Below are 11003 nucleotides of genomic sequence, written 5' to 3' on the forward strand. Positions count from 1 at the left end.
TTGACTTGTCCAAGTACAACATAAGTAGCAGCCATCTGCATATTGCTTTATAGCTCATGCTGGGTGGCCCTAGGCAGAACACAGGTTGAAGCTGACCTTGGTCTGCACTTCCGCAGGCTCCAAGGGCCAGCATACCTAGTGGAGAGCAACAAATCACATCAAAGTACCACCCAACCACCTCCACAAGTGACACACTCAAGGGGCAGACTCAGAAAGAAACAGAGCCCCACTGAAGTAAGTTCTTGGGGTGGGCCCCTGCACAACTGATCCTCCATGATGGTTGCTGCCAGTCCTTGCAGCCAATCAATCTGGGGATAAATCCATCCCATAGATGTGCCAATAGCAATCAAGACTCAACTGCTAGAGGAGGGTGTACACAGCCCATGTGGTGGAAGTGGGCATGCCTGGAGTGGCCAGCTCAGGTGAATGGTGAATGAGGAGGTTGCACCACTGGACCCTACAGGACACCTACTACATTAGGTCACTCTACCAAGCCTGGAAGACATAGCAACCCTATCTAATACGTAGAAACAAACACAGGGAAGCAGCAAAAATGAGGAGACAAAGAATCATGTCCCAAATGAAAGAACAAAACAAAACCCCAGAAAAAAGACTATGCAAAATTGAGACTACCAGATAAAGAATTCAAAACCCTGGTTATAAGGATGTTAAATGAACTTAGGGAATGAGTAGATGAACTTAGTGATAACTTTACCAAAGAGATAAGAAACATAAAAATGATCCAGTCAGAAATGAATAAGACATTAACTGAAATGAATAATACATTACAGGGAATCAACAGTAGAACAGTTGAAGCTGAGAATCAAAACAGCAATTTGGAATATGAGAAAACAAAAAGTACCCAATCAGAACAGTAAAAAGAAAAAAGAATCTAAAATATGAGGATAGTGCAAGGGGCCTCTGGGACAACATCAAATATATCAATATTCATACCATGGAGGTGCCAGAAGGAAAAGAGACAGAGAAAGAATTTGAAAACTATTTAAAAATATGACAGAAGACTTCCCTAACCTGGTGAAGGAAATAGACATAAAAGGCCAGGAAGTGCAGAGAGTCATAAACAAGATGAACCCAAAGAGGCCCACACCAAGACACAACATAATTAAAATGCCAAAGGTTGAAGACAAAGAGAGAAACATAAAAGAAGTTAGTTACCAACAAGGAAGCTCCCATAAGAATGTCAGCTGATTCCTCAACAGAAACTTTGCAGACCAGAAGGGATCGGCAAGACATTTTCAAAATGATGAAAAGTAACAATTTACAACCAAGATTCTTTACCCAACAAAGCTATCATTTAGAATTGAAGAACATATAAAGAGCTTCCCAGACAGGAAAAAGTTAAAGGAGTTCATCACAACCAAACCAGTATTACTAAAGATCTTCTTTAAAAAGAAAAAGATAAAAAATATGAACAATATAATGGCATTAAATACATATCTGTCAACAATCGAATCTAAAAAAAAAAACCAAAATAAATAAACAAGCAGAACAGACTCATGAGTGCAGATAGCATTTTGCTGGTTGCCAGATTGGAAGGGGCTGGGGGGTTGGGTAGAAGAGGTGAAGGGATTAGAAGGTACAGACTGGTGGTTGCAGAGTGGTCATGGGGATGTTGAATGCAGCATAGGGAATATAGTCAATGGTATTCTGGCAACTATGCATAGTATCAGATGGGTATCACATTTATGAGGACGATCACTTGGTATGTGGAGCCATGTCTAGTCACTGGGGTGCACATCTGAAACTAGTGTAGTATTATATGTCAACTGTAATAGAACAATAAAAGATGATTTAAAAATTTCAGATCAACTGGCCTCGCCTGTCTGGTTGATGTTTTACATTGAAATGGAGCGGGAGAAGTTTGGTGTCTAGACGCCCCCCCACACCATGCTTTGAATTCACCATGTGCTCATTTCTTTTGCATTCTTGCTTTGCTACTCCAATACTACAGGAAAAAAATAGCCATATTGGTTATATTTATGGCACCCTTAATAAAATATGTGTGTCTCTGTGTGTGTATAAGTAGCTGAGTGTGAATGAGTGTTTGTGAGTATGTGTATATACTTTTACATATTTCATTGTTGCCTTTCTGGCTAACTATAACTTGATTCTCATATGTAATGTGGTTCTGTAATACAGCAGGAGAAGTAAAAAACCTGTTTAACATGTTTTTACTGCAATGATCATTATGCCATGACACACATCCCCGTGTCCATGCATTCTCTCCCATGCGTTCTACCTTAGGTTCCCTCTGGAATGCAGATTTGACATGTTCCTAAATGACTTAGAAATCATCAGAGCCAGTTCACTATGGAGAATGTGATAAGAATATCCAGCTTTTTCTGTCATCTCCTTCTGCCCTGCTTCTACTTAGGAAGACAACATATGAATAGCTTGGAAGTTCAGAAAACAGCTTGAAATGGTCTCCCTTTTCCTCCTCACCCCTTTAGCCTACTCCTGTGTCAAGGTCTAACTTTACTCCTACCTTCACCGTTAGCATTCTCTGGCCATTATACCTCAAAGGAGATCCGTCCTTGAACTTTGAAGTCCGATATAAAGTGATGGAGAAGATTTATTACATCAGAATTCTCTTTGGGAAAATCACTGGCTGTATGTGTTTGAATATAACATTTTGAAAATGCTGTTGGATTAAAAGTCAGATTCAACGGAAATGAATAAGTAACACAACATGGTCACCAATATGCCTTCTAAAGAAGTTGGAGCCTATTACCTGGAGAACTCATAGTCTGGCTGAGCAACAGTGATAAAATAAGTTGGAGTGGGGATCAGTTGTTGGTTCAATGCTGAATTTCTTTCTATTATAGAAGGGGAAGGTATCTGAAGATACCTCTGAGAAGGAGTCTCAGAGTGAGGGGAGTGAAGGGAGCCTGGTGCGGGTTAATGGGAGGATGAGAGGCGACAGTGCAGCCACTCTGTGGCTGAGACATCACTTTGGAGGATACCATGTCTGGGTAGAAATTTTGTGTTGTTTGCTAAGGAGCATGTGATCTAACATACCTCCTACTCTCCACTGCCCAGTGTTCCCTAAAGTTGACAGTGCTTGGTAGTGCTTTCACCTGAACTCAAAGAAGAGCTGAAATGGGTATCTGTCTGGTGTGGTCCAGGAGAGGGAGACAGCATGTGCAGACAGACACCTGGGTTATTCTTGAGCAACACTCTGCCTGTCAGCACTGCTCTGGCACCATTCCAGCCACATAAAGCCACATATCCTACTCTAAAACTCAAAGAGGAGACAGACAATGTACATAAACACACAGAACACAATTAGCCCAGTGTGAACAGATGGAGAAGCGTTTTCTTTTTTGTATCCTTGATCCATGCATTTCCTACTACCTACAGGCTGACAAGTGGTTGTCTCTGCTCCTCTAAACAACTTCTTAAGTTTCCTTTTCACATGGAAAGGCATAGTTGGGCATCATGCCTACCCCATGGGGAATATAGAGCCCTTTCTTTGGCTAAGCTTATATTAAGGAGAAGTTATGATTTGATTTGGTTGGCAATTCAAAAAATAGTCAAAAATCTAAGATTTAGATCAGATTTGGAGTCCTCAGAGATCATCATGTCCAAGTAAAAGCTGGTAGCACCCTCTAACGAAATATTTATTAGGACTGTGGTTTTGCAAATTACAGATCGATTTAAAGTGATGATTTTTTTGGAAGAGAGAGGAGCATCGCTGAGCTTCACACCCATCACACGTTGACATTTCCTTGAACCTCTTAGCTTCAGCCTTTCATTGTGCAGCAAATGTGTCACACAAATGTAGCAGAACATTATGCTCTAACTGGCCTACACAGCAGCCTATGTGCCTGATAGAAATAAAGCATCAGTAAATTGAGGAAAATGGAAAACATAATTGAACAGAGATGAGGATAAGAGTCAGGTTTTGTAAGTTCATCCCTATGTGGATGCAGCTAATGGCCTTATCACTCTTTCTCAAATCAGGGCTGAATTGTTGAGTTGGCAGATTCAGGAAGACTGTAGCCATAAGGGAAGAATCACAAATACATGGATCTTCCAAGCAGCAGACATAGCTGTCTTGTTGGGGAAATACTTTTTTAAGAAAATTGGAAAATAAATGAAGGAAGAAGCAAAGAGCAAAAGAAATTGGGTGTCCTCTCTTTCACAGAGGAATTCTGAAGTCTCCAAAAAGCTGGTTGTTTGTTTTTTGTAATGTACCATAAAGGTAAATGGAATCCAGAAAAAGATATTTTTCTTTAACTTTATTAATTTCTTGTTCCTTCTTTCCTCCAAACTCTGGATTCCCATTTAACATGTCTTGGATTTAATGAGATCTTAACATCTGATTAGAAGTGGAAAAGGCAAGCAGAAAAGATAGAATCATGGAAATCAAAATTGGTATAAGTAGTGAATTTTAGATTTTCATTTGTAGTCAAGGTGGGATCTCTGAAAAACAGGACAAAATACATGAAATGATGAGTTTCAGACATTCAACACCAGAAAAATGATTCCAAAGATAGAAGATACAAACGAAATAGCCCTACGATTGCCTGCTTACTGCCTGTAGAAAAGGGCAGCCAGGAATGGTGGGGCAATCTCCCTGAGTTCAGGAGACAATCTTGGGAGTATGGAGGGACCAAAGATATTGGAGTTTACTGGGCAGAGAACTGGGAAGGTAAGAGTTTCATAAAGAGGAAGCCCTGGAGATCTGCAAAGGGTCCCTCTCCAGTCTGCAGCTGATAGACATCAATGTGTGCATATGATGAAACCATCCAAGGCCAGGAAAAGAACCATCTAAAAATATGATAGAAAATGACAGCTTCAACTCATGGGACCAGCAGTAGTTTGTGTTCCAGAATGGGAAAACCTTGTACTTTATGCTACATCATGTAAAGTGCTCATATGGCATTACCTCAGGAGTGAGACAACATTAAAGTGAGATATGCTTAGGCCCCACCAACAAAGTTTAAAAGCAAATAATAAAAGCATCCAACCCCTTTCAAAGAAATAAATGGCATTCCAGAATAAAATTTAAAAATATTTATAGTAACACAAAATATCCAGACTCTAATAAGGTAAAATTCACAATATTATTATTATCCAATTGGAAAATTCTAGGCAGGCAAAGAAGCAAGAAAATCTATGCCTCTGCTGGAGAATGGAGGGGTCTTCCTTGCAGATCTCCTGAGCTCTCTCCTTATGCAGCACTCACCTCTCTGGTTAACATTCAGCAAACATTTCAGGATGTTTACCAATACCAATAATACCAATTCTTCATAGACTCTTCAATGAAATCATAGAGGAAGGAATAGTTAACCACAAAATCTATGAGGCCAGCATTACTTAGATACCAAAACCAGACAAAACTGTTACAGGAAAGATAACGATAGATCAATATTCCTCAAGAACATAGTTGTAAAAATTCTTAAATTGTAGCAAATTTAATGGAGCAATGTATAAAAAGGATGATACAGCATGTTTATTTCAGAAATGCAAGGTTAATTTAACACTGAAAAATCAATCAGTATAATTCATAATTAACAAACTAAAAATAAAAAACTGTGTAATTATCTCAATAGATACAGAAAAATTATTTGACAAAACTCAACATCCATTCCTGTTAAAAACTCTGTACAAAACTAGAAATAAAAGGAACCTTCTTGACCTGATAAAGAGCATCTACAAAACACTGATAGCTAACATTGCACTCAATAGCTAAAGACTAAATTATGTCCCCTAAGATCAATAAAAAGGAAAAGATATCCACTGTCACCTCTTATATTCAGCATTGGACTAGAGGTCCTAGCCAATGCAATACAAAAAGGAAAAGAAAGAAAAGTCTTCTAGGTCAGAAAGGAAGAAGGGAAACAGTCTTTATTCACAAATGACCTGTAGAAAATTCTACAGAATATATAAACACCAAAAACAACTAATGAATGAGTTTACCAAAGTTCCAGGATACAATGCCAATGTACAAAAATTGGTTTATTTTCGTATCCTTGCAACAAACAATTATACATTTAAATTAAAAGACAACATTTACAAAGCATCAAGAATATGAAATACTTAAGGATAAATTTGATAAAATATGTATAGGAATTGTGCATTAAAAGCACAAAGCCCTCACTGGGTGGTTCAGTTGGTTGGAGTGTTGTCCCCCACACAAAAGGTTGCAGGTTCGATTCCCCCAAAAGGGCACATACCTAGGATGAGTGTTTGATCCAGCAACCTAGGTATAAAAGCAACTGATTGATGTCTCTCTGTCTCTTCCTTCCTTCCTCTCTCTCTCATATCAACAAAGATATCATCAGGTAAGGATTAAAAAACTAAAATACATACATACATACATACATACATACATATCACAAAACATTGCTAAGAGAAAATGATTTTCATGAATTGAAACAGCCAACACTATTAAAATTTCAATTTTCCCCCAAATGATCTATAATTGGATAAATCTTGACAAATATTCCAACAAGTTTTCTTATTGAAATTGACAAGCTAATTCCAAAATCTGTATGAAAATGCAAAGGACAAAAACAATTTTGAAGAAAAGGAATGAAGTTAAAGGATTTATACTAACTGATTTCAAGACATTACAGAGCTACAGTAATCAAAACAGTATAGCCTTGATGTAAAAGTAGACAGAGTCCAGAATTAGTCTTAAATATACACATATATTTATTGATTTTTATTAAAGTGTAATTTAGTGTTGAAAGGATAGTGTTTTCAACAAATGATGCAGAAATAACTGAATATCTACATGCAAAAACAAAAAAGAAAAAGAATAAAGAAAAGGAAAGGAGAGGGGAGGAGAGGAAAGGAAAGAAAAAAGGAAGGAAGGAAGGAAGGAAGGAAGGGAGGGAGGGAGGGAGGGAGGGAGGGAGGGAGGGAGGGAGGAAGGAAGGAAAGAAGGAAGGAAGGGGAGAGAGGAAGAAGAAAGAGAAAAATGAAAGGAAAAAACCCCAAACCTCTATACCTCACACCATAAATAAAAATTCACCTTAGAACCAAATGTAAAATCTGAAGCTATAAAACTAATAGAAAAAAAACCAGGAGAAAATCTTTGTAATTTTGAGTTAGGCAAAGACTTCCTAGATACAACACAATTAATAAAAGGAAAAATTGATAAAATATACTTCATAAAAGTTAAGAAGTTTTATTCTTTGAAAGACACTGCAAAGAATGAAAGACAAACTAGAAACTGGGAGAAAATAATTGCCAATCACATATATGATAAATGAATTATATCCAGATTATATAAAAATGTTCAGAATAGAGTAATAAGAAGATAGATAACCCAAATAAAGATAGATAAAATATTTGGACATATCACTCAAAGATATGTTCATAGTAAATAAGCATGTGAAAATGCATTAAACATAATTAGGCATCAGGGAAATACAAATTAAAACCACAATGAGATACCACTATACAGCCAGTGGAATAGCTAAATTTCAGAAGACTAAACATACCAACTGGTGGTCATAACCCTTGTACACTGCTAGTGAAACTATAAAATGGTACAACCATTGTTGAAAACAGTTTTGCAGTTCCTTAAAAGCTTAAACATACACTTACTGTGGATTCCAATCATTTCACTCTTAGGTATTTATTTTCTCAAGATAAAGGAGTGTTTATATTTACAGAAACTTATACATGATTTCATAAAAGATTTACTCATAATGGCCAAAAACTGGAAATAACCCAAATGTTTATCAACCAGTGAAAGGATAAACAAATTGGAGAATATCCACATAATGGAATAATACTCAGAAATAAAAATAATACTCATCAATAAAAAGAAGCAAAGTATTGATACCCACAACATTGATGAATATGAAAATAATTATGATTAGTGAAAGAAGCCACACACACAAAAGAGTATCTACTTTATGATCCCATTTCTATAATATTCCTGAATGTGCAAAACTATCTATGGTGACAGAAAGCACATCATTGATTATCTGGAGATGTGGAAGGAGGAAGGAGCCAGGGAGATGACCAAGGGATATAAAGATACTTTGAGAGATGTATACATATGTGTGTCTGCATCTATGTATGTGAGTGTGTGTGTGTGTGTGTGTGTGTGTGTGTGTGTGTGTGTGTATGCCAAAATTTTTGAATCCTCATCCAAGGATATGTTTATAGAATTTATTTTATTTTTTTATTGTTCTATTACAGTTGTCCCAGTATTCCCCCATTGCTCTCCCATGCCCTGCCGACCCTCCACTCCCACAGTCAATCCCCACTTTGTTGTTCATGTCTATGGGTCATTTATACTTGTTCTTTAATTAGAATTTTTTCTTTCTTTCCTCCCTTATACCACCCCCCTCCCCTCTGATCCCTGTCAGTCTGTTACTTGTTTCCATGAGTCTGGTTCTATTTTTCTCGTTTGTTTATTTTGTTCATTAGGTTCCACTTATGCTTGTTGATTTTAGAGAGAGAGAAAGGGAGAGAGAGACATCAATCAGTTGTCTCACATACGCACCTCAACCAGGGATCGAACCCACAACCTTTCAATATATGGGACAACACTCCAACCAACTGAGCCAACCGTCCAGAGCTATATACCAAATTTTATCAGATTATATTTTATACATGTACTATTTATTTTACATCCATTTACCTTTATAAAACTGAGGGTAAATTAATATCCTAAGCTGTTTAGTTAAGAAAAATAATACTTATATTTTTTTGTGGAACTTCTTAGCTTTCAAACAAATACTACTTTCATTTCATATTTTCACCAGAATCCTACAGAGTCTGGAGGTGGAGCTGTGATGGTTCCCTTATTTAAAGAAAGATTCTAATCTCAGAGAGATGAAGTGCTTTCTTTAAGTTCCTGTGGCCAAGTGGTGGTAGAACCAAAATTGTAATTCAGGTTTTCTGGCTACTGGAACTGTCACAATGCCTGCTGCTTACATCAAAAGTCTCATGGCAAACACCACAATTGGCCTGTTGGAGATTCTTTTTCTAACAACCTTAATTCAACTCCAAAGCCATTATACTTTAAAGTGTTAACTTGTTTTAGAATAAAATCTAAGTTACAGTGACAGTTTGAGAGGATTTTAAATCACAAAATGCAAAGTACATTGCATTCCAGCCACCCCAGGTGAATTATTGGCCAATTTATTGATCATGTTGGATAATCACTGCTAATCCCTGTAAGCTCTAGGACTGTGTAATGAAGCACGAGTAATTTTCAATAAAAGAAGGAGTCCATAAAAAAGTTTTTCTTTGTGTATAGCACATTTTCCTTTTGACTCTAACATATCTAGCAACAATCTTATTTTTTAATTTTTATTGTTATTCTCTAACAGTTGTCCCAGTTTTCCCCCTTTTGCCATCCTCTGCTCAGCCTACCCCCTGCTCCCACAGTCAATGCCTACACTGTTGTCTATGACCATGGGTTATTTATACATGCTGTTTGCCTAGTCCCTTCCCCTTCTTTCCACCATTATGCCCCTCTTCCCTCCCCTCTGGTCACTGTCAGCCTGTTCCATGTTTCCATGCCTCTTGTTCTATTTTGCTTGTTAGTATTTTGTTCATTAGATTCCTCTTATAGGAGAGATCATATGGTATTTGTCTATCATCAACTGGCTTATTTCACTTAGCATAATATTCTCCAGTTCCATTCATGCTGTCACAAAAGGTAGGAATTTCTTTTTTCTTTCTCCTGAGTAGTATTCCATTGTGCAAATGTACCGCAGTTTTTATCCACTCATTTACTGATGGGCACTTGGCTATTTTTTTAAATTTTATTTTAATTTATTTTTTCAAATATATTTGTCTCTGACTACCCCCCACCACTTTCCCTTGCCCCCTCCCTCCTTCCCTCCCTCAGCTCTTCCCCTTTGGTTTTGTCCATGAGTCCTTGCTATATGTTCCTTGACTTTCCCCTTCCCTTCCTTTTCCCCTCCCCCCCTCCCTCCTTCCCTCTTGTCTCTGTTGATTTCTTTTCCTTTCAGTGTTGCTGGTCTTATTTTCCTTGCATCTTTGTATTGTTGGTTAGGTTCTGCTTATAGGTGAGATCATATGGTATTTGTCTTTCGCCCCCTGGCTTATTTCACTTAGCATAATGTCTCCAGTTCCATCCATGCTGTCGCGAAGTTTAGTAGTTCTTTTTTTCTTTCTGCTGCGTAGTATTCCATTGTGTATATGTACCATAACTTTTTGATCCAATCATCTACTGATGGGCATTTAGGTTGCTTCCAACACTTGGCTATTGTAAATTGTGTTTTAAATAGCGCTGTTATGAACGCTGGGGTGCGTAAGTTCTTTCAAATTGGTGATTCGGAATTCTTAGGGTATATTCCCAGCAGTGGAATCACTGGGTCAAAAGACAGTTCTGTTTTTAATTTTCTGAGAAAATTCCATACTGTTTTCCACAGTGGCTGCACCAGTCTGCATTCCCACCAACGTTGCACTTGGGTTCCCTTTAGTCCACATCCTTGCCAGCACTTTATGGTTGTTGATTCATTTTTTAAATATATTTGATTGATTGTGCTATTACAGTTGTCCCAATAAGCCCCCTTTGCCCCCCTTGCCTGGTATCCCCTTTCCCTCCAGCAATACCCCCTTAGTTCATGTCCATCGGTCATGCTTATAAGTTCTTTGGCTACTCCACTTCCTATACTGTTCTTAACATCCCCCTGTCTATTTTGTACCTACCAATTTGTACTTCTTAATCCCTGCACTTTTTCTCCCATTCTCCCCCTCCCTACCCCCTGGTTGATAACCCTCTAAGTGCTCTTCATATCTATGATTCTTTTCCTGTTTTACTTGTTTGCTTAGTTTGTTTTTATAGATTCAGTTGTTGATAGTTGTGAACTTGTTGGCATTTTAATGTTCATAGTTTTGATCTTCTCTTTCTTATATAATTTCTTTTAACATTTCATATACTAATGGCTTGGTGATAATGAACTCATTTAGTTTTACCTTGTCTGGGAAGCACTTTATCTTCCCTTCAGTTTTAAGTGATAGCTTTGTTGGGTAGA

The sequence above is a fragment of the Pteronotus mesoamericanus genome, unplaced genomic scaffold (assembly GCF_021234165.1).
Source record: "Pteronotus mesoamericanus isolate MK-2021 breed Mesoamerican mustached bat unplaced genomic scaffold, CSHL_Meso_final scaffold_118, whole genome shotgun sequence".
NCBI classification, from domain to species: Eukaryota; Metazoa; Chordata; class Mammalia; order Chiroptera; family Mormoopidae; genus Pteronotus; species Pteronotus mesoamericanus.